This window comes from Tiliqua scincoides, chromosome 3 (genome assembly GCF_035046505.1).
Source record: "Tiliqua scincoides isolate rTilSci1 chromosome 3, rTilSci1.hap2, whole genome shotgun sequence".
Classification (NCBI taxonomy): Eukaryota; Metazoa; Chordata; class Lepidosauria; order Squamata; family Scincidae; genus Tiliqua; species Tiliqua scincoides.
The window spans coordinates 33202794-33228297 of NC_089823.1; positions in this window are offsets into that span (position 1 = coordinate 33202794).

Below are 25504 nucleotides of genomic sequence, written 5' to 3' on the forward strand. Positions count from 1 at the left end.
TTTGCTACCACTATCATCTTAAATGAATCTATCTGCCCTGAAACTGTCCAGTTTTCAGGAGAGAATGCCATTCTTGTTAGCATCTTATGGAATTTTGAGACAGAATGTACAGTTGTTTAAAAGATTATTTTTATCTTTTGGATTTATTTTTAAAATAAATCATAATTTTTTAGTAAACGTTGTTTCTTGTCTACAACAGTGTTCTATTCAACATACACTGTATGACTAGATCCCCATAAAAAGAGAAACCACTACTCACTTGTAGTCCTTTGGTCTTCTCCAGCATACTTATCTATTTTCTTAGTTTTAAAACTCACATAAAACTTTCTTATGAAGGCCTTGTCCGTTTCTTTCTTTTTTTAAGTATTATCTGACTCACTGACTAGTCATCCATAGTTAATATAAGATACTTTTTGTTGTGGTTTGTTTAAAATATGATGGTTATGTGAGTCAGATGTCATTTAGAACATTATCTTTGAATAATCAAAAACATGTTGTGTCAAAATACTACAAAAAGCCTGTGTACTTAAAATATGAAACGACTTTAATTTTGTTTCAGGTACATTATTAAAAGAGGTTATATAATTATACATTAATTATATGGCTGCCTTTTGCATCCTTTAGGAAACTGCAGCTGTTGAAAATTCAATTTATGGAAAAATCACACCCTTTATGCAATTTTTGTGAGAGAATCTAATCTAAAAAAATTTACCAAAAGCATTTGTGGGATTGTTGTTGGGAACCTTCAGTCTTGAAAGACTATGGTATCGCGCTCTGAATGGTGGTTCTGGAACAGCGTCTAGTGTGGCTGAAAAGGCCGATTTGGGAGTGACAATCCCTTCCACATTGGGAGCAAGTGTAGTCTGTCCCTGGTCTGTCTCCCTGGCTATGGGCCTTCCTTCTTTGCCTCAGACTGTTGGCCAAGTGTCTCTTCAAACTGGGAAAGGCCATGCTGCACAGCCTGCCTCCAGGCGGGCCGCTCAGAAGCCAGGGTTTCCCACCTGTTGAGGTCCACTCCTAAGGCCTTCAGATCCTTCTTGCAGATGTCCTTGTATCGCAGCTGTGGTCTACCTGTAGGGCGCTTTCCTTGCACGAGTTCTCCATAGAGGAGATCCTTTGGGATCCGGCCATCATCCATTCTCACGACATGACCGAGCCAACGCAGGCGTCTCTGTTTCAGCAGTGCATACATGATAGGGATTCCAGGACTGTGTTGTGGGATTGAATACCTTGCATTTAAAAGTAATTGGTTGTTTACTTAATCAAGTTTTTTTTTTTCCTAATATAGTGTTAGGAAGGAAATGTATAAGTGAAATTGCCAACACAAAATTATCTCTGTTATTGCAACTACTTGGAAAATCTGTATGAAAGTCTTTTTCTATAGTTTCTCTGTAGATTCCTTTACCTCTTAGATTATTGATGATCCTAAAACTAAGAGGTCAAAAGTATCACACCTGATTCCTGGTGAATTTCATGAATTGCTTTGCCTTGAATTTTGAGGTTGGAAGGGTTAATGCTGACTACATCTGTTTATGTCACAAGAACTGTTAGTGATCTGCAGAAGGAACTGATGAATAATCCTAAAAGTTTTGAGAAGCATGTTTTACTCTCTTTCACTCTCTCTCTTTTTAAGTATTGTGCAATGACGGTATAATTTAATAGTTCTGGATTGCAAGAAAATGTCAGGCCTACAAGCCAGATTATATAACAGATTTTTTTCACTATTAAATTGTCTTATTTTTTTTTAAGATTAAAATTACATATTTGTGGCCTAATATTTAAAAAGGATTGTCCTAATTTCAAATATTGAACTGTTTGCAGCTGGAATTGTTTTACTATAATGTTTTTTTAATTAATATGCAAAGGTATAAATGCATCTTTTGTTCTTCTCTTTAACTTGGCCTTTTGTCTACCTGATGACCTTCAGTCTGAATAGTTCTCACTTAGCAATTCATTGCCACTGAAAGCAGATTATGGGGCAGTTACATTTGCCAGTGTAGCCATATTTCAAGGTACTTATGACAGAGAATACATGTATCCCTGAAATGAATTACATTTTCTTGGCATCTTTTGTTTGACCATCAGATATCGCTTTCCTGGTTTATGGCTAGCTCTTTCCCTCTGAATTTCAAGCACAAGATCTGAAGGTTCAAAAAAAGTCAGCAGATAAATGTTTTCTACTTAACTCTAAAGGCACAACATGCATTAATGATGAAATACAGATTTGGAACAGATAAGAAGACATGATTCCAAATATTCCAGAATAAAAGGATGTGATACCAAGCATCCAACACTTGGTTATAAGATCTGTGTACATTTATCAACTTTTTAAAAAGCAGCTTTAGGATTGAGGAATCTCTAAATAGGCACAACAAAGGAACATGTCTATCTCACTGTTAACCTGGGGTGTAGAAGATTTTGTCTCAGAATGTTTCATTTTAGTTAGACCCAGAAAATAGTGGTGGAAGTTGGAGAAGATGCTCAAAAGCGCAGAAGGAAAGAGCAGAGTAAAAAGACAACATCCAAAACCAACTTCAGAACTTTTGTTTCTGGAAGGTTGTCATTATTATAGCAAGCAAATCCTATCCTCACTCTGGACTATGGTGAGAAACTTTCCCTGAGGAACTGAGCCAGTCTTGGCCTTCTTACTCCTAAGTTTGGGGTGGGCTGAGATCTTTCCTTCCCTCCAGGAAGTCATGGGCTTCTCTCATCATCTGCATGCAGTAGTTTGCTGAGATCCAGTTCTTCACTCCCTCCAGTGTAACTCATTCTGCTCCAAAGGTAACTCTATCTGGCCAGCTGTGGACCTCTATAAACCATTCCCCATTTAGAACATTCAGACTTTTAGACGGAAATAAGTTTTACTCCTAGTCTGAGAGAGTAATACTTTTAGTAAATAAGGAGTTGAACAAGAAATTGTACAGAAGTGTTTTTTGTTCTGTGTTGCTATTTTGTTTTTAAGAAGACTGAAGTAACTTAATATTTTATTTCTTATAACTGGTGGGGACATGGCAGGAGCCAAAAATGATACCTATCTACTTTTTGATCTCATGCCAGCTGCTTCTCCTATGGACTTTCAGTAAATGACCCAAATGTTCCACTTAGATTCTCAACATTTCTGCCAAACGTTGCACATACGCAACAGGTGTACACCTGCGGGCCAGGCAAAAATGGGCTAATATAAATTCCGTAAAGTTAGTAAGGACCAAACTAGGCATGATGAGGGCCGTTTCATTTGTTTGTTCATGTGTCTGCCACAGTTGTGTATAATGTGGGTGTATAATTTGAAATTGGTGATACAATAACAAATTAAGAAAAGAGCAAAATTACAATTAAACATAGCAGAGCACAATAAAAACATAGTATTGGGCAGCAATGACAAAATAAAATATGGCAGTACAACACAGAGGGGTAAAAAACGGATCCCCCAAAGCTAAAGAAATATGTCTTCGGTTGCTGCTGGAAAGAAAAAAAGAAGCATCTCAGATGACCTCAGAAAGTGGGATATTTTGTAAAGGGGGATGGTAATTAAACCCTTCAAAAAAACCTTTCGCTTCCTAGCCTGTGCTGGCTGAGGTTAGGATTGTGCTTCCCACATTTCAAAGAAACAGGTATAGAAACAATACATTACGACAGTAAAGAACCTTTATAAGAACTAATAATCCATGTTCAAGTGAATAGTCAATTTAAATTTCTATCAATATAAATGTGTAATCAGACACTTTCATCTTCTTAATCCAGCACATTCTTATTGATAAGCATTCATTTTTATGTTCTAGAAAAGAGTTTTGGTGTGTTTTTGTTTTGAGAGAGAACATGATGTGCAAAAGTTAAAAGATTTCTAAATTTCTTTGTATTCCTAGAGAAGGGGAAAAAATGTGGCCAGCATCTTAAATTATTGTTTTTCTCAACTCCCAAATGTTCATAACCTCCACTTTGAAATTAATTATAATAAACTAATTTGTATGTCTTTTTGTTAGCTTCTAAAACAATTATGATTTTTTTTTTCTAAAAACAGAGCTTTGTTGCTAGAGAAGTTCTGATTTGTTCTCCGTTTCCCTAACATCTAAGTGTTCTGCAGTAAATTAATCTAAATAATGTATTCTACAACTGAGGAACATTATAACACCTGACATGTTTGTGGAATATACCATTTTGTTTTTGTTGTGAATTTTATATCTGGCATGGTTTTAGATAGTCAAAATAGTCTGAGGCAAAGAGGCAAAGAAGGAAGGCCCATAGCCAGGGAGACAGATCAGGGACAGACTGCACTTGCTCCCGGTGTGGAAGGGATTGTCACTCCCGGATTGGCCTTTTCAGCCACACTAGACGCTGTGCCAGAACCACCTTTCAGAGCGTGATACCATAGTCTTTCAAGACTGAAGGTTGCCAATACAATACAATACAATACAATAATACTGTTAATATTCATCATCATCATCATCATCATCATCATCATCATCATCATCATCATCATCCAGTTAAAAATGAGAGCATGATCCATAGCAGGCTCCTTTGAATCTCCCAGCAAGTGATTCAGGTAGTTATAGGTCTTCACACACAGATTGCTTTTATTCAGATGGCTGTGGGACCCAGGCTCAGGAGAGCCATTTCTAGAGTCACAGACCAGTGGGAATCCCATGCTGTGTAAGGGATTTGTTCCCTTTTTAGGATGTTTACAACTTACTTCCATTCTAAAGACTTGGAAGAAGCAAGAAGTAACTTGGGTGCACATTGGCTCCTGGGTCCTGTGACTGTCCACACTGAATAGAACTCCACACAAATGGTCCTTTGCTTTTTTTCCCCTTGCCTCCTCTTGTGTCCTGGTATCATCCCCAGTAAAGTCTTTGGGAATAAGCACATGGAATAATTCTGTAGGCTGTCACTACATAGTCTACAGCAAGCGAGTGTAAACCTGTACTTCCTGACCTGAGTGTGGATGGACAAGATTGTGCCAAAGAGGGGCTTGATTAATATTTAAACTGTTTAATACATCTCATCACTGACAGAGTTATTAAATTGTGGCATGGAGGCCTTGTGGGTGTATCCCACAGAGGAAGTTGGGATAAAACTGTTGCTTATAAAGAGATTAAGGGATTTATGACCGCCTCACTGGGTTGTAATTTAAAGGAAGATGTACCCAATTCTAGCAGTTGTGGTGGTGGACTCTGTGTCTGTGTGAATTAGCTTCAGGTTTTAACTCTTTAGTTGAGGTGTCACATTTTTCTGTAGGCTAACTGATGAATCAATTCCTAACTGATCTTTATAAGCAAACATAATATTTTATTTCATGTTATTATGGAGAGAGATCTACAGTTTTAACTTGGTCTTGTTTATAGCTTTGTATTTCTGAGCAAATAGGCTCTGAGAAAGAGAAAAAGAGAATTATTTGGCAAAATTAAAGCAAGGAATTTTTAATTGGCGCAGAAATAGTCCTAAAGAATAAACAACAACAAAAGATGCAGACGTGCCAGAATCATAGGAATTTAGTACAGGGCCCAAGCCAATATTCTTTGATAGAAAAATGCTCCCTAAATGCTACTTGGAAAATTTTTAGTTTGCTAGTGCTGTTTGTGTGCTGTTTAAAGGAAGGTTGTTCAAACATGCCATCCTGGCATGGCAGATATACTTGCTGGCAGATTTGTGCAGTATCATGTGTACTGGAAAGATTCACTTGGGCCTTGACATTTGACAGGGATAGCCATTATTTTATCATAATAACAGTTATTTTTGAAATCATACCACTTACCTAAATGTATGTTACTCAGTGGTATACCCATCCAGTTCTTAACCCTAACTCCTGCTGCATTAACCCTTGGGGAGCTACAGTCATCGTCGTCCTCCTCCTCAGGGATGTCATTGGAGGTATAATCCAAACTTTTGAAAACTCTAGACTTTGAGGTTTATACAGTCAGTTCTCTTTATGTGCAAATTTGCTGTCTGTGAGGGGCAGAATTACCACCATCTCTAGTTATCTGCAACTGTTCTCTTTATCTGCTAATACTGTGCTGGCACTGCATCAACTGTATTGGCCCATAGAGGATTGTTGGACACATTGAGTCCACTTCCAGACTTGTCCCACTATCTTGGTTACATCTTGGGGATTTCAATTGAACCTTCACAACCCTGGGGATGATGAGAGGCTAATGTTGAGGTCTCTGGAAGGCTACCTGAGGGTTGCTCTGGGGGTGGGGCAAACCAAGGGAAGGAGCCAAGAGACAGGTGGAGGAGGACAGGTGAAGCAACCCCCTCTCCACTGCTAATCTCTGAGGCCTCATTTTTGGGCCAGCAGCCTTCAACAAGTCGAGAGATAGCCAGCACAAAGAAATCACCATCACCATTGCCACAGTCTTCAATGCATCAAGGGATCCAGCACAGGGGAGGAAGCATCAGATGTCGGAAATGTTGATGAGCCCTCGCTATCACCCATCCCTGTATATTTTAACTTAAGATTCAGGTTCATAAAGTTCATATAGTGTATAGTGTAAAGAGTCCCCATTTTTCCCAGAGGCTGAATGATTCAGTATCTGCTAATTTGGTATTCACTAGGTTTTCCAGGAACCTACCCCTAGAAGATAACACGAACTGACTGTAGTGGTCTTACCAGTAAGGAATCTCTCCCTGTCCTATGCTCTTTTATATATTGTCCAGTGTGAGAAATGCTGGTTTACTAAAATACGATGATGAATGGGAGTTGCAGAAACTGGTGCGCATCTGGAGTGGAATTATATGAATGGTAGGTAGTTTTGTTGGAAGAATATAGATTTGAAGACTGAATGATAGAGCTAATATAACCTACAGAAGAAAATGTGGTATAGTCTTCAGATTGCAGAGCAGCTGCAGGATCATACGTATGAATTTTCCCCTTAATTAAAAATGCCCTCAGTGGACACTGAATATTGAAACGTTTGGCAGAAGGCTAGATTAGCTCTTCTCTCTGATATGTTAGCTTTACATGGATGAGGTGGTGTATGTTTCTTAAATGTGGGGGCACATTCAGACCTGCAATTATGAATTAGTAAAGACAAACCTATAAATTTTTCCATATAATATTTTTGAATGTGTTGGTAGGTCCCTTGGTATCTCCCTTTAAAATCTTGAGTAACAGGATTAATTTCCTGGATATTTTCTGAATGATAAAAGAAGAGTTCTCATAGCTCCCAACTTCCTTTATGATCATCATGCATGTGCAGTAGATTCCAGGGCTTCAGCCACAGTTGTACGTTTGTGTGAATAACCGGCACATGAGACAAATCAATAGTTAAATGTACAACCTTGGATTGCACACATGTTGAATATAATGTGTGAAATTTTCATCCTTATTTTGTTACAGTGCAGGTTTTCTATATGCATTTTGAAGGCTGTAAATTACAGTGTATGTATTTTAAACAATATATTATAGCTAAGAGGTGCAATGTTTAAAAGTTTGTAAGCCATTTGGGGACAGAGAACCATTGATTGACTTCTTTTATTCAGTAACCATTTTGTGAACTACTCTTGTTGAAAAGTGGGATACAAGTATTAATAATAATAATAATAGCAACAGTATTTTCTCCATTGAACTTTTACTTTAATAGTGAGAAAAACTTGAAATCAAAGTTCAATGGAAGAAAAATAATCGAAACCATTAATAAATGGGCCATCCCCCGTAATTCGATATCCAGCCAGAATAATTGATTGGAGTCAAAGTGAATTAGAAAAGCTAGATCATAAAACACAAATATTAATGCATTGTACATGAAATTGATGCACAAAATTTGCATTGCATTGTGCATTTGTTCCAAAAAGTGATGTAGACAGATTATATCAACCATGCAAAATTGGAGATTGTGAACTTCTAGAAGTACAACAGGTACTGGAAGAAGAAAAAGGAGGTCTGAGTGATTATGTAAAGCAGTGGTTCTCACACCTTTAGCACTGGGACCCGCAGTTTAGAATGAGAATCTGTCGGGACCCACCAGAAGTGACATCATCAAGCAGGAAAATTTTTAACAATTCTAGGCTACAATCTTACCCACACTTACCCAGAAACTGAAGGTTTGATTTTTGCTACACAAGAACAGGCACTGCAAACAAATGTAATGAAGGTTAAAATCCAGAAAATAGTTGAAACCCCTAAGTGCAGACTTTGCCAAGAAAAAGATGAGACTGTGGGCACAATCCTATCCTGCTGCGCTGGAACAGGCAAGCTAAGAGGCTTGTACTGTATCCAGTGTAGGATACAGGCCAGAAGCGGCTCAGCCAAAGGCAAGGCAAAACTTTTCCCCTTAACCCTGGGTAAGGCTGCTGGCCCCATGGGTCTCCTTGGACTTACGCCACATCTTCAGGTGGTGCAAGTTCGAGGAGAGTGGAGCAGTTTGAAGCCACCCCGCCTCCTACTCCCTGCCCGCCCTTCCCCAGGGCTAGCCACTGCCTACCCTCCCCTGCCCAGGACCGCCTCCTTGCCACCTGCCTACCTTTTCTGCTTGCTTTTTTCTGCTTTTCTGCCCAACCAGGCCGACGCAAGCCTCAGAGAGGAAACTGGTGCGGAGGCTTGTGTCAGTAGTTATAGGGGTCTTGGGTGCTATTCCAAAACAACTGGAAAAGCACTTGGACACCATTGGGATGAGCACAAGCACCATCAGTCAATTACAAAAGGCCACCTTACTAGGAACAGCATGTATACCATGGCGATATTTGTAACGTAACAATATAAAAACAAAAATTGCTGCCTATCCTAGGCCTTTGGAAAGGACTCGATAGGTGGATATATACAAAATCCAGTCAGAAACGTGGCTGTGCGAAAATTGAATAATAATAATAATAACAGTAGAGGAAGAAAAAAGAGGCCTTGAAAAAGATAAAAAGGATAGCCAAGAAGATGCACTTAAAATGGTTAATGAGAAGTTATTAATACAGGTTGAGACTAATTCATGTGGGTTCTGTTCCAAGCACTCACATGGATGGCAAAATGCACACTTTAGCAAATCCATTTAAAAAACAAAGCTTCTTTGCTCAGGTGATTGAAAAACAGCCTTGCTGACCTTTTGACTCTAAGATGAGAGTCATTAAGAAGACAATTCATCAATCGGTCCTCCTCCAAACACTTCACTCAGCCCCTCCCTTCACCAATGCAAAGTGATCACCTTTCTTTCACTGTTCAGGGGGAAGTGAAGGGTTGCCTGGAGAGAGAAGGATTCTCTCTCTCTCATTAAGGACACTACTGTTAAAGGTCTTTTCAGTTTTTTAAACTGATTTTAAAGGGGTGCATTTTTCCCCTTCTGCAGGGATCAGCACATTCCTTCTCATTTGCAGTGGCCATTCGTGTTGAGTGAAATCCGTGTACAAAAAATCCATGTATAAATAGGCTGGACCTGTACCAACAAAACAAAGCAGGCTTATAAAAAAGAGCAAATAAAGAACCAAGCGGAAAAGTGGGGAAATAAGCCACTACGTGGACAATATTTGCGAGACATTAATGGAAACACAAACATCACCAAGACCTGGCAGTGGCTTAAAAAAAGCAACTTGAAGGAACAGAGGATCTAATAATGGCTGCACAAGAACAGGCATTAAGAACAAATGCAGTAAAAGCAAAAGTAGAAAAAGTAACAACAAACAGTAAAGAATGTAAAGAAATGTAATTTCTCTGAAGAGAAACAGATAAACAGTGGACTGCCTAATTAGCTGATTTAAAAAGATTGCACAGACTACAAACAATAGCATGACAAGGTAGCAACAATGATGCATTGAGACATTTGTCAAAAAATACAAGCTGCCTGCAGCCAGAAACTGGTGGTACCACAAAATTGAAAAAGTTGTTGAAAACAAAGATGCCAGACTATTATGGGATTTCTGACTACAGACAGACAGACACAGACAGACATCTACCACACAATAGGCCAGACATAACTCTAGATGAGACAAAAGAAAAACAAGTCAAAATCATAGATATAGCAATCCCAGGCGACAGCAGAGTGGAAAAAAAAGAACTGGAAAAAAACATCACAATACAGAGATTTACAAATAGAAATTGAGAGGCTGTGGCAGAAGTCCAAAATGATCCCAGTGGTGATTTCCGCCCTCAGTGCTATTTCAAAACACCTTAAAGGGCACCTGAACAGCATCAGGGCCAGAAATTACCATCAATCAACTGCAAAAAGGAGCATTACTGGGAACAGCTTACATTTTGTGATGGTATTTATAGGATAAAAACCAGGCATCTCAGGTCCTTGGGAAGGACTCGATGTCTGAATAAAACAAACGAGTCAGTAACAACTACCTGACTCTGCGAAACTCATCATCATCATCATCATGATGTGCATTCTGTATATGGAGCTTGCCCTAACGTCCTTGCATCATGCAGTACCCCTACCTCAACATGCTTTTACCTGTCATAAAGACTGACATTTTGCTGGATTGGAGTCATATGGAATCCAAAATCTAGGTCCTCTAGCTGTTTCGTCATTAAATTTTATATAGATACTCCCAAGTTATAAGTCACCGGAAATCAACTTTAAGAAATCATACTGAGACATGAAATTGGAACACAAATTGAAAATGAAAATTCGAAAGCTATAGTGACAGTAGCTTCTGAAGGAATAAAAGAATAGAAATAGGATGTTACTAAATACCTTTACTTGCCAATGCAAATAGTCTTCAAAGATGTAAGAAGCTGCCCTATACTTTTGTCAGGCAAATGACTATGCATCCGGAAATGAATTATCAGCAGTAGCTTTGCCTTAGCTTCCTAGGTATTTGTGGATTGAATTAGTGGACTCATGTGTGCAAAACATTCCATTTATCATAGAGGCATAGTTATTTAATTCAATAGCACTGTCCATGTGCACAGTTCCTTACAAAGCAGAAGGGCACACCTCCCGATGCAGAGAATCTTAATATATGAAATTGAACATGAGGAGACAACAGAGGAAGGAGAAGTTGTGCCTCTTCTTACTTGCCTGTTGTTTGCTACAGTTGTTCACCAAGATATTAGTGTAGCCCTGCTACTGTCATTCTGCTATCAGGACTTATAAAGAACTATGTTCAGTTGTCCTGCTCAGGTAGAGGTTTTGAAAGAAATAATAGAATTGTGTTCAGAGAAGAGGATAATATGCAAACCATATGCATATGCAGTGAAGAAGGCCAATTCTATGCTTGGGATCATTAGAAAGGGTATTGAGAACAAAATGGCTAGTATTATAATGCCGTTGTACAAATCGATGGTAAGGCCACACCTGGAGTATTGTGTCCAGTTCTGGTCGCCGCATCTCAAAAAAGACATAGTGGAAATGGAAAAGGTGCAAAAGAGAGCGACTAAGATGATTACGGGGCTGGGGCACCTTCCTTATGAGGAAAGGCTACGGCGTTTGGGCCTCTTCAGCCTAGAAAAGAGACGCTTGAGGGGGGACATGATTGAGACATACAAAATTATGCAGGGGGTGGACAGAGTGGATAGGGAGATGCTCTTTACACTCTCACATAATACCAGAACCAGGGGACATCCACTAAAATTGAGTGTTGGGCGGGTTAGGACAGACAAAAGAAAATATTTCTTTACTCAGCGTGTGGTCGGTCTGTGGAACTCCTTGCCACAGGATGTGGTGCTGGCGTCTAGCCTAGACGCCTTTAAAAGGGGATTGGACGAGTTTCTGGAGGAAAAATCCATTATGGGGTACAAGCCATGATGAGTATGCGCAACCTCCTGATTTTAGGAATGGGTTAAGTCAGAATGCCAGATGTAGGGGAGGGCACCAGGATGAGGTCTCTTGTTATCTGGTGTGCTCCCTGGGGCATTTGGTGGGCCGCTGTGAGATACAGGAAGCTGGACTAGATGGGCCTATGGCCTGATCCAGTGGGGCTGTTCTTATGTTCATATGAAATAATTGGGGGATGGAGTTTTTGATAGACTGCTGGTAGTATTTTGACATCTGTGGAAGCAGTACTTGATTTCGCTATCTATGCCTAAATTACAGCTGTCAACTGAAAGTGTCCACTTCTGGTTCTCAGTCCTTCCAGACAATGTGATTGTTATAAATGACCTAGGGGTTGCTTCCTAGTAAGAACATTAATTGCAGAATTGCATATTCCTTGTACTCAAGGAGCGATACTGAGTTTCCCAGAAAATGTGAAAGTGCTGTACAAAATGGGATTGTGCAAGTGTCATTGGAATCTGTTGGCTAGTATTTATGATGTCATGAGTAATAACGGACACAACTCCTCCAGGACTTAAGCTCTTCTGCGAACTCTCTAATGTTGATATAATGTTGACCTTTAAAGGCCCAGGAGCACCCCCTCTCAGTGCACTACTACAACAGGGCAGTACTTAGTTTTGTTTTAAATAAATCCTGGAAAGTGAGCAGATACTAGGAAGGTTACTTACTGCTATCCGCACAGGAATACTATGCCATTTCATGTGCTCCTTAACCCTCATTTGTTCCTTGCTTTTTACTTTTTGTGTCCTTGGCATATCAAAGCACCAAAACTTTCATCTGATTTTTAAAAGTGAACAGGATTCTGTTATAGGAAGCAGGATCCTTCATCCCTGCAGCAAGGCACCCCAACATTATAGGAGCTGAGGAAGTAGTTTTTGCTGAGCCAGCTCCAATTGCCCAGCTAAGATATTTCGCGGGGGTCTCTCACCCCCCCCCCCGGAAGAATGTTCTGTTGAGTGAATATCAAAAAATGTTTTAGTTCAGTACGTTTTCTTTTTTTTCCATTTTAAAGAAGTCATGGGAGAAAGGGTTTGGGTTTACTTAGTTATCTATCTTATCTATCCACGATTCAAGGATTTCCATGGTATTGACATTTCCATTTGAGGAATCTGAAGAATGTTCAATTATATACATGCCATGAAACATATTTACTCTTTTCATGTTGTGTTCTGCCAATGTGTCCCTGCCTGCCAAAGTTTAAACGAAGCTGTTGTAGCAAGAATGTTTCCCTTCCCACCACCACCTTTACTCATTACTAGAGCATTATAACAAAATACTAGATTAATATAATGTTTTTATTAATGGTGATGCCTTTCTAAAATGACCGGTAAAAACAAGAGTAGCATTAATTTAGATAGAAAATGCAGGACATTTCCATTCTTTTTCTCCCATTGTAACAAGTCAGATTTTTAACAGATGTCTAAATAACTTTGCTGGTAGCAGGAAGTTCTTAGACCTCTTTGTTACTTATTGAAATGACCTATATACACAGCAGATGGAGAGGAATTTCATTTACCCCAATCCTAAAAGTGAAGCTTTTCTCACTTGTGAGACTGTTGTGTTGTTCTGTCGTCCATTTTTATGAGCACTTCTGTTCTTGACAGCAAAATTGGTTCAGGCCTGTTAGCAGAGGAAAATTTTTTAGAAGGGTTGCAGCTGAAATGCCTAGCATGTGTGCCTGTGCTTGTATGTATGTGAACAGTGACAGGCTGTAAGCAGAAGATAACTCAGATAATTCAGCATGCAAAAGCCCATGGGTGGTCTAGACCAGGGGTGCCAAACTAGTTTCATATAGCCGGCCGAAGTCAGCATTCAGGGTGCCTGCTGAGGGCTGGAAATGATGTCATCAAGCAGAAAGTGACATTATTAAGCAGCTGATGGCCAGAAATCAGCACCTTACTCTCATATAGAAGTTCATTAACTGCAAATGACAGAAGAGAAAATACGCAAATCTTGATCATACTATTTCAAGATATGGGAAAGTCCAATTTTCATGTGGGCTGCTGTTTCAGTGGTAACACCCCAGTACTGCTCAGCAGCTGAGAGCCTAAGGGCCGGATAAAAAGCTTCCAGGGGCCGCATCCGGCCCCTGGGCCTTATGTTTGACTCCCCTGATCTAGACTCTCCTCTCAGGACTACACAGCAATACAAAGTATGTTTTGGGGATGCAGCATGTTTCTGCAGGAGCATTTTCTTTCCAGTTCTCAGAGGTGGGGAGAGAAAGATGCGCCATTGTGCTGTAGGTCTCCATAAAACAACTTCCTGACATTCTGTAGTGCCAGCTTGTGTTACAGTCTTCTTGGAAGAGTCAAAAGGGACCCATTTCTCTGAAAACCTTATTGGCGGCTATGATGTCAGCAAAGCCTAGGACCCTGCTGTGAAATTGCAAAGTATGAAGAGAGATTTAGTTGTAGATGCTGTTTAGTTGCTGCAAAATGACTCCCAGGTGTTCTGTGTACCAGCACAGGTAGAAATTACTGCTTATTGCTTTTAATGTAAGTTTGATTGGAATGTAACTAATTACACACAAGGTAAAGTAACACAACAACAATGCATAAGCACGGCTATTTAAAAAGCAATATACCACACATCCATTAATCAAGAGATTATAGAAAAAACACAGTGGACTTGATTGGAGCTACCTCAGGGATGCATTAGTTATATTTTTTTTCCACCCATAAGCAGAGGGACTTATCCAAAATGGTTCCAAGTACCTCTGTTGCCCACTTTCTTCTGTGGCTTGAAGTGTTTGTTGGTTAACAGGATTGCAACCTTCAAAACTCATTTTACAAACTGTACTTTAATCAGGAGAATTAAGTTTGTCCAATGTTCAATAATATATTCAAAAAAATCTTGCTATTAACAGAAATTGTTTGAAAAATTGTGGTGTTAATGTTGATTCAGGACACACAAACGTTATACATGACTACAAAAAAGTGAATTTCTTATTTGAAGAAATGTTGGTATGCTGTAGCCATTCCAGCCATTCAAAGACTTCTCCTTTGCTGCAGAACCAAATTGTAAACTTGAAAAAATATTTTGCTGGTGCAATTTTGTGCCGGTCCCCAGTATTCCTTTCCTTCCAAATTGGATTGGAATATGTGCATGGAAGGAGGTTATATAACAGGAAAAAATGTACCTAGCTCTTAGTGATTAAGAACTATTAACTGATTATTTATTTGTTATAATGAGGACAGATACTATATTCTCCAGGGATAGAACATCAAGCCTGTTTTTGTGTGACTTAACCCAAACTGAATCCTTGCATTCACTGCTAAGAGTTGTGTGTGTGTGTTTGCTGTTTCCCACGATATAGACACCTCCAGTAGGACAATTTGGCTTTGTTATATATGTACAGACCATAGAGAGTTTGCATCCATGTGCTGCATCATTTAGGGTGTGATTGGCACATGCCATTAATTCTAGTTTTTCATCACCCAAGTGAGAATATTGGTTGCTGAGGTGAGAGTATTAGCTGACTGGTATTTAGCATTGAATGCCTTTTAAATGAGTGAGGAACTTCTTTTGTAAATTAAAAAATGTCCCTATGGGTGGAATTTAACTTTTGGGCATTGCTTTTTGCATATACCTTTATTTATATATTTAAACGTTTAACATGTTTTATCCTGCACGCTAATATGTTTAAACATGCTGCTAAAGTAATTCCCTGCTCACTGCGTTACTTTTTATACTTATAAGAATCAACACCCTGCCTCCAAACACTTCAAAATACCCCCTTTGAACATATTCTGTTAGTCTGTACACATTGCATGTACTCTTTGTTTAGACAGAGAGCAAGATATTAGGATGGAAATACAATCCGTACATCCTGTTCCTGCAAAACAATGTTGGTTAGCATCATGAACCTTGGGGTGTGTGTGTGTGCATGAGAGAGAGAGTGAGATGCAGAGAGAGACACTACCCAATATTATGCACGTCTACTCAGAAGTAAGTTCCATTGTGTTCAGTGGGTCTTACTCCCAGGAAAGTGTTTATAGAATTGCAGCGGGGGGGGGGGAGGGCTAAACAGAATCATGAAAAGATAGTGTTCTTTGTAGATGTAACTAATCAGTGGAGAGAAGAAAGGCACATAGACCCTTCACAAAACCATTTTTTGCAACATGATTAGATGATGGCTCTTTTCATCATGAATGCAATGCCCTGAGGACTTATAAATGCTTCAGTAGCCTTGCAGTGAGGACATCAGTGCAGTCCTCTTTAATAGCTTGCTGGCTTGAACCCCAATACATAATGTTCTTGTAATAGTTTATGGGTGACTGCAGTAAATTGCTTGAGAATGTATTCAATTTTTTTTGGCTTTGGTTCTTATCTGATTTGCTGGTGGAACATTTTGTCCCTAGAATTTTGTATTGTAAAGGCAATTGATCTACTTTTGAATGTATGCTCTATCTTTTTGTGTTTAATTTTTTAAATACAAAGCTCCATATTGTGAGATTGTGATCTGTAGAAAAGCAAAACATCACCAGTACCCAACTAGAAACCAAAGCAGTTGGTTAATCCCGTTCAAATCCACCCACTCATACTAATGTTCTTCCAACACTGCCAAATAGACACACATTTTCTTTCCCCACCGCTTTAGTTGTTTCAGTCTGTTCAGACAACACTTGGAAAATTGTCTTGTCCATAGTTGGGCAAAGCTACTTCACAGAAGTTCATTCTGAACCTAAAGGACTTGTTTAATTGTCATTGCTAAATGGCTTTGTGAGTATTTCTAATGCAGAAGCTGAATGTTGAATGAAACTACAGTCAACCTGCATGTTGCACGAAGGTGATATTCCAGAGTTCGTGCATATAGCTAAATTTGCATATACTCAAAACTGTCGTGAAAACTCGTCACATCTGAAAAATGTATACTGTCTCCTTAAAAATGACGATACACCACTGGGCACAGAGACAACAGCAGCTTCATTTTCTCATCTTAGGCTACCCTTAGGGCACGTATTTAGTTAATAGAATGGTGAGCAGAATTGTCTCTACTATTTAAACTGCTAGTTATTTTATTTTGGTTTTTCAACTGTGTGAAGTCGAAAACCCACAAGTCTATGTGTGCAAGATGTGCGCTGACTATACTGGTATGATAAAGGGACTGTTTGAGATGGGAGTGAACTGGTCAATCAACATGTTCTGAATGGAATAAAAGCTACAATGGTTTCCTCCTTAATCATAGTAACAGACTAGGTAATAACAGGTGTACCTTTATGACTTTAGCATTCATGAAAATCTAAATTCAATTTTCCATCCTATTCTCCACATTAAGTTGTATTTAAGTTGGAGAGGATGGAAAAGAATTAAATGTGGTGGGGCACACAAGGTTACTGATATCTAATAAAACATCAAGCGTAATAGTCTCAATTCCATTCTCATTAACTAGGAGGAAGAAAATGTATCTGTGGGATGCTATATGAATGGAACTCCTTCTGATAGAACCTAAGGATTGTCCTTTGTCTTACTTCCTTCAAGCTCCTCTTCAAAACATTTTTTCCCCTGAAACCTTTGGCACATATCCCCTAGTTCTGTGGTAAGCGCAATAAGTTCTTGCAAGGGAGGGGAGGGAGGTAGCGGGGGTGGCATCGCGACACCCCAGTCTGAATACTACTGCCTTAGTTCCTCTACCTTCCTGAACTAAGCTTGAATGCGTATAGCTAAAATCAACACATATTGTTCCCAGAACCATTTCCATCCTCTTCCTCTTTTGTCCCCATTGTATTTATTTTAGATTGTGAACCTTTTGGGGCAGGGACCTGTCCTCTCTTGTATTGTGAAGTGCCATGGACTGTGACAGTGGTATATAAATAAATAATCAGTAGATCAGATTTGAAATAAATGTAGTGGTTTCCACAACAGTCAACACACTTAATGGTGAAGGATAACTCAGTACCACAGAATTTTAGAACTTGACAGCACGGAAATGATGAACTCGTGTACAATGAACTCGTGTACAATGTTTTGTGCTCCTGTCTAGCCCAGTGTTGTCAGCCATCTCTTCTGGTGCCATCATTCAAGAACCACCACGTGTTTTGTAGAGGGTTAGAGCTAACCTTCTCCTGATACAAGACATCCATTTCTCTGTCATGCCATGCTCATTAAGGGAGTAGATGGTAAAATGTAAGCCCTACCAAAATATAGGGTAAGCTGCAATGAGTAGCAGTGTAGGCAAGCATCAAGGCTGCATAAATCTATATCCATCATACCTTTCAATTGTTTGTGTTCCTTGCAAACAGAGAGAGAGAGAGAGAGAGAGAGATTTTATGGAAATAAAATCACATGAGCTACTAAATGTTGGAAAAATAATATGTGAAAATCATTAAAAGTACTTGAATGGAAGTTTGTTCAGTTAGCAGGAAACTGTACAATTAAAAAGGTGTAGGACTTATTACTGCTGAAAATTCTGAAGAAAAGGCAGATTAAAAAGATAGCATAAGACAACTATGGAAGAATTTACTATTGAAAATAACAATAGCAGGCACAAATTTGGGCATTGCTTTTCACTAAGTTATTCCTCTTCGGCTCAGCAGCATATGAAGAGGCAGGCATTTTTATACTCCTGCAAACTTGTGCTTGGTGGTGTGTTAATATCTTGGTATCTTTCCTGCAATCAACACAGTTAGACTGGTTTTACTGGCCAGTGTGAACTAATTTTATTTTAATTATTAAGCTATTTCTAAATAATGATAATGTTAAACACTACCTTAAGGCTTAACCTATCGCACAGTGGTTATTACTGTCTTTATCCTCCTGCAAATGCACTCAATTATATTGCAGGGTCTTGGACGCAGCTTATATAAAGTACTCAGGATCTCCAGTGGCCTTTTCTTCCCAGTAATGGTAGCAGCCTTGCAACTGGCAGCTGGTGAAAACATGGTTTGTTATCTTTAAAGGGGAGAAATGGCTCACCTGTCATAAATTCCCAGTTGATAGACAGAAATACTGAAGAACTGCATTTTAACTAATGCTATTTTGCCCATATACCTTCAAATATTCCTTTTTTATGTTATTTGACAGTGAGACTGACTGAATTAGCTGTTTCGGTCTATAACCTTGGTCATGAGGATCAGTACAGCAGATCTGATATACAGCAAGTAGATGAAACTTTCATAGTTTAAGGGCAGTGGTTTCCAAAGTTTTTTCACTTGCAGACCCTTTGGCAGCCTATTTCAATAAATTGTGTCCCTCATACTAGCAAAATGTCTGTAATTATTGTAGTAGCTTCAAATGTATATGTTTTCAACTACTGATCTATATCTGATGACACACAGAGTGATGACCAGAAACTAGCTGCTGGTGGGGCTTTCACAGTCAGCTAGTTCCCTTCCTTCCAGCCTTGCCAGCCCCACAAGGCATTTTAATACAGACCTCCCTTTTTCTGCCATTATTAAATTCTTTTTTGAGTACCCCTTGGGATTCACTGTTCTAGGAAATCAACATGAGCGCTGCTAGATCAAACCAATAGCCCATACAGTCCAGCATCTTGCTGCGCGGCAGGGAAGACCACAAATAGTGCTTGAAGGCCAGAATCCCTTCACGCTGCAGCAACTGACATTCAAAGGCATGTTTCTGCAGACAAGGAGTCTACATAAAGTCAATTTACTATCCATGGAATGACCCAAACCTTAACCCTCTTCTAGGTTTAAATTCTAATCATTTAAACCAGTATTTCTCAAACTGTGGGTCGGGACCCACTAGATGGGTCGTGAACTGATTTCAGGTGGGTTCCCATTCATTTCAATAATTTTTTATATATTAGATTTTATTTGACCATGGCATGTGGCTGCATTGGGGAAATGTGACAGATCAGTACTTTTAACAGGCTACTCTGTATATGCTTTTAACAATGATAGTCAATGGGACTTACTCCTGGATAAGTGTGGGTAGGATTGCAGCCTTGGATTGTTAAAAATTTTCCTGCTTAATGATGTCACTTCAAGTCATGACATCGCTTTTGGTGGGCCCTGACAGATTTTCATTCTAAAAAGTGGGTCCCAGTGCTAAAAGTGTGAGAACCACTGATCTAAACTAATAATAATCCCCAAATACTATAGCAATGGAATTCCATAAATGTTGTTATGCAATGTTCCCCCAAGAGTGATGAGAGTGAGCAGCCTACAATTTAGAAAATACAATTATGTGCGTCAATTTATATATTCACCAACTGCAATATTCAATCTCTGTTACTATGATGATTGATATTTAATACTGGTGTTACATAATATTGATTGATAAGTAATGATCATCTCCTATGAAGCAATTTAGGCGCAATTCTGAGGCATCCATGAGCTGGCACAAGTCCCCATAAGGCACGTTTGCGCCTCCTGGGGGAAGCCGGGCCGACGCTCAGAGGTGCGCCAGCCTGTGGAGGCTGACACAAGCCTCTGTGCCGGCTTCCTCGGCTTGGCCTCTGGGGTGGGTGGGGAAGAGGTGGGGAGAAGGTGGGAGGGATGTTCCTGGGTGGGGGAGGGTGGGTGGTGGACGGCCCTGAGGGTGGACGGGGGAGTGGGAGGCGGAGCAGTTATGTTGGACCCCAACCCTCATTCCCAGGGAATTTGGAGCGACCTGAAACAGCTCTGCTCTCCTTGTACTTGTGTCACCTCAGGAGGTGGTGCAAGTCCAAGGAGACCCATTGGGGCAAATGTGCCTTACCCGGAGGTAAGGGGAAAAGTTGGCCAATGCCCCTTTAAGGGGCGTGGACGAGGAAAGGCATCAACACGATCCCCAGGATGGTGCCCCTGCCAGGCCAGAAAGAGGTTTTCCTTCATTTACCTTATGTAGTGTGGGCCTTCAGGGTGTGTGCCTGCAGGGGCCCTGCAGAAGCCTCCACTTGTCTCCCCAAGCCTCTGATCAACTAAGAATAGTGATTGGAAACCAGAAGCGAAGTCTTCTGTAGGGCTTCCTGTATGCTCCCCAGTGGCCGGTGCTACCTCAGGTAAGTGAAATAAAACCTGTCCCAGCAGCCGTGCAGTCCTGGAGATCATATTGCTGTTGGAGCCCCCACAAAAATTTAACATGGTTCCTTCCTCCCACGGAGGACGTTGGGAACCATTGGCTTAGTGTGATTTCTGATGCTGGAACTGTATGAGAATTCCAAAAAGTTCAAAGTTATACTTCTGTAAAAATACTTCGTGATTGTTTGCGTCCCTTAATTTAGCCTGGCTGCTTAATTCTTGAACCCTCTTCCTCCTCAGAGCCTCAGAACTAAACTCTATATGTAAACCTGCAGTCATGTCATTTACCTCATATTTGATTCCCTATATTTGACCTCCCTGTCTTAACAGGCACAGAGTGATCTGCCTCACTCCTCCAGTGGTATATGGTGGGAAAACACTTGAAATCTGTAATAAAAGAAACCTGCTTTTTGGGGAATTACCCAAAGTTTGGCAGGGCTCGACTATTGCAACAGTGTGAAAGGAGTAGGAGTAGCTTCTAACTGGTCTTTTTCTGTTGAGAAAGTTGAAAATCCAGATAGCCTCTCTTGTCCCAGTGAGTTCCTCATTCACTAACCCCCAAGCTCTGAAACCCCACAATTTTGAGTTTAAGAACACTGTCCATACTCGGAGGCAGGGTGTTTCCGTGATTGTTTCATAATATTCCTTAGCTCTGACATTGCAAACCAATTTCAGATCGAAAGGAAAACCTTGCTGAAATTAAAAAAAAAACAAAACCTTACTACTCCTCAAGATGCTTGAAAAAGTACAAAACAAGGTCACCCGATCATCAGAGGTCTGGAGCCATCTTTCCTTATAAAGAAGAGGTGCAACGTTTGCAACTTTTTAACTTACAAAAAGGTGATTGGGAGCATTATTGAGAGAAAATTATGCATGGTGTGAAGATGGAAAATTTTTTCTCCCTCCCTCACAATACTAGAACCAGGCATCCACTGGAAGTACTTCTTCATACCCTATATAATTCACCTGTGGAATTTGAAGCCACTAGGTGTGTTGATGGCAACTGGCTTTGATGACTTAAAAGGCAACTGTACAAATCTATGGAGAATAGTTCAACAGCTACTAGTCCTGATGGTGGAGTGTTACCTTCAGGTTCTGCAGCAGTTTGCTTCTGAGCACAAGTTGCAGGCTAGCAATGGTGAGAGAGAAGTATGCATTTCTGTACTAATTGTGGGCTTCCCAATGGAAGCTGTTGAGCTTCTGTGGGAATAGAGATACTTGGCTAGATGATCCTCACAGGTACTGTTTATCACTTTTTCACAGGTTTTGGAGCTTGGCTCAAATTAAGCCTTGATCTTCCTACTACCACTTATGTCATGGAAATTAGATTTAAAAGCCCCTGTAACAGAAAGTAGCTAATAAAATAAGCAGTTTTCTGTTGGTGATTGTTTTGAGCTGCCATTACAGTGAGAGTGTATTATTACAGTGTCTAGCCAATGATAGATGAGCCCACTTCATGCTTATTTTGCAAGACCATAGGAATTGTTCTACTCTCCATCCTCCTCAATGTCTCATTAAGAGATGCACAGTTGCCCAGTGCTAATCCCCTACAAACTGCTGTCTGAAGGTCTGCTTGCTGGATTATAGCCTTGGAATGCATAGAAGGAGTAATGGCCAGGAGAAGGTAATTTACTTTGGAGGGAATGGAGGAATCATGACATAGGGAAGTATTTACTTCTGTGCTCATTACAGCCCTCTGTTTAATACTAGCTTATCAATGAATTTATGGGATAACAGTTCTTAGGCTAAGGCTAAGGTTTCATACTTCAAAGATTCAGATTCAGTGCTGTGAATGGACGCTCCAGTGCCAGTCTCCCTACAAAACCTAGGCAGCAGCACACAGTGAGAGATTCTTCTTGGCTGCTCAGTTAAGTGAAGAGGAGGGGAAAGAAGCAAGAAAGGAACTGATTCCAGGGATAATAAGGCACACAGCATGTGTTTTCCATGCATGAAGGAAATGCCTCTGGGTGGGATTCTATCAAGGAGCTGCATCTTCTCAGTTTTGACCCTTTGGCTTGTACTCAAATTTCACACAGGTTCTTTTGCATGTTCCTGCTTCAGATTACGTTTATTCTGGAGGGCACAAAGATGATTTATGTCTGGGTCCCAATGGAAAGCACCGTTTCTGGGCAAACCTGCTCTCTAACTGCCTGTTTACTTTAGTAAACAAACCCCATCTGTTACATTAAACATGTTAATATAGGTCTGCAAAGTACAATGACATCTAGTGCTTAAAATATCCAAATGAAATGTCAGAGTCCAACTGCATATACAGAGTTCAGAAGTGGCAGTGTCCTGAATCCACCTCTGCTACTAAAAGGCCATTTAATAATCCACGTAAGTATCTCACAGACAATCTTAAGTAATTGGCATGTGTGGGACCAGATGTAGAGATACAGTTACAGCATTAAATCCCAGCAAAAGCTTTTTAACCACACTATCGCAACCACATTTCAACTGTGGGCTGTTTGGTTTCCTCCCATGCAGTTGAGGCCTGAGATTTACAGAGGCAGATGACTTGCTGTGAAGAGTATCTGAGACTGGAGCTTGTTGCCATTGAAGAAAACCATTAAATTCCAATTGATAAAACTAGGAAATATTTCTCGGAATAAACCAATAAGTTCTTATATTCACTTTGTGCCCCAGTATTGCAGTTTTGCAATTTAGTACACACATGAACTGAAGCTAACTGCAATTTTCCTGTGGATAGTTGCTTTGTTTGATAATAAAGATGTATGTGCCTGTTCATTTAGATCCCCATGGTGACAAAAAGGTGAATAAGTTTTTGTGTCCCTCACTTCCTTTGTTTTTCCTGCCCTTTGTATCCATGAATTTTAAATTTACATTGCATTGTGAGGGAAAACCTTATCTTATGTTTGTGGTTTACTGTTCAAATTTTGCATTCCCGCAATGGGTGTGTTCCTCATCTGGTGTTCAGTGCCTTGGCCATGTTTACTGTGAGGTTTGTGTGCAAAACACTGAATACAAATGTGCGTATTGAATATAATTTACCTTTGTTCTTTCCTCTGTTGTCACCTTATTTCTGAGGGCGATCTGGGAGAACATTATGCCATGCACAAAACTGGATTGTTCTTTAAAGATGTACTCTACATCTTAGTACAATTATCTGTGAAGAACAGCCTCAGATTATTCATTTATGCTATACAAGCATGGAAATTTGGTGTTATGCTTAGAATTCAACATGTGGAGGAGGGAGAGATTCCTCAAACAAGTTCCTAGGACATATGACTGTGAAAATTATTTCAAATACTTATTTTGTTGTATGAATGAAATACCTGGTGAATTTCAGATTATGGGTGGCTGGAGGATGGGGTTTCCATGCTATGCATCGCTCATTGCCCTTCTCCTGGCATAATTTTGGGGCCCAATTCTATGCTGGGGCAGCGCCGGTGGCCCCCACGCTGCCTCAGCAATGGCTGTCTCAAAAGTGCTGTAAGGCTCCTCACAGCAGCTAGGAGAGGAACTGTGCTGGTGGAGAGGCCAGCGCCAGTGGGCAGTGGGCCTCCATGCCTGCAGGACAACTAACAGGAGCAACGGGCAGTAAGTTATAGTCTGGCAGGCAGGGAGGCGTTCCTGGGCAGGGAGAAGGCAGGGAGCGGGCAACACTGGGTGGGGGAGGGCAGTCTGGGGGTGGTGGTTCAGGCTCAGGAGGGGGCGTGGGAATGGTGGCAGAGGCTGAAAGCCCTGCACCTAAAAACCCTACATGGGTTACTCAAATCTGTACCATCATTTCACTGGTGCCGATCAAAGTAGACCCATAGGGGCTGCAGGGGTGCTATGCAGGGTAAGGGAACCTTTGCAGGGTAAGGAAATAAGGAAACCTATACAGGGTAAGGGAGACTTCCGGCTGCTTCTCCTGCCCCACTGGATACAGTGGCACTGTGCTGTGGGTTGGGCGAGCAGCATAGGATCAGGCTGCTCATTATAGAGAATAGAATGTATTTAAGGGTGCAGTCCTATACATATGTACCTTGGAGTAAATCCCATTGAACTTAGTGGTGGCCCCACTAATTGGGGCTTGCTCTGTATACATGCATAGAATTGGACTGTTTATTCAGATTGCTAAATCCTGCTTTTCTTGCTGTAGAGTTTGAGTTACCTTGAGAGAGATTTGCTTTTCAAATACATAGGTCTGAATAATAGATTGCAGACAAAATGAAAATACTGTAGCTACATAAGAAAATGGTTTCTAATATAATATCAAGAAATTATGATGATAGAGTAATTCAGTTTATACCTTCATCAGATTTGTGTAACCTACTTTCAACCATCTGCAACTTACTTTCTGAAATTCTAACAGAAAATATGAAATTTGAAGCAAGAAAGGATCTCATGTACTCCTCCTTTTTGTAGATCAAATTTCTGAAAAAAAAACTTGAAATGTACAGAAGCATACAGATTTGATCCTCACAAATATATAGCAGTAGCACATTCCCTATTAAAGATCATTTTATTTTAAAATGTAAGATCAGGTTGTAAATTAGTGAGTATAATAATTTTCTAGTTATTTTTATTTGAACAAATTCTTCCCTTATGGATATCATAATAGTATATAAATGCACAATTAAGCATATGGCAGGGAAGGAAGTTGCTAACTGATACTGTATTGTGTTTTTTTCTTAATTTCCAAAAACAAATACAAAAACACACACATAACACATAACATGAAAAAAAATAACACACTTCACTACATACACAAAAAAGGCTGCAGGAAATCATATATCATTATATATCACTAAAATTAATAATCGTTACATATCTCCTAAGCAAGTTCCTCTTCTAAATTTACCTCTTAATATCATTTTTCATTTGTCATTCATCTATCATATC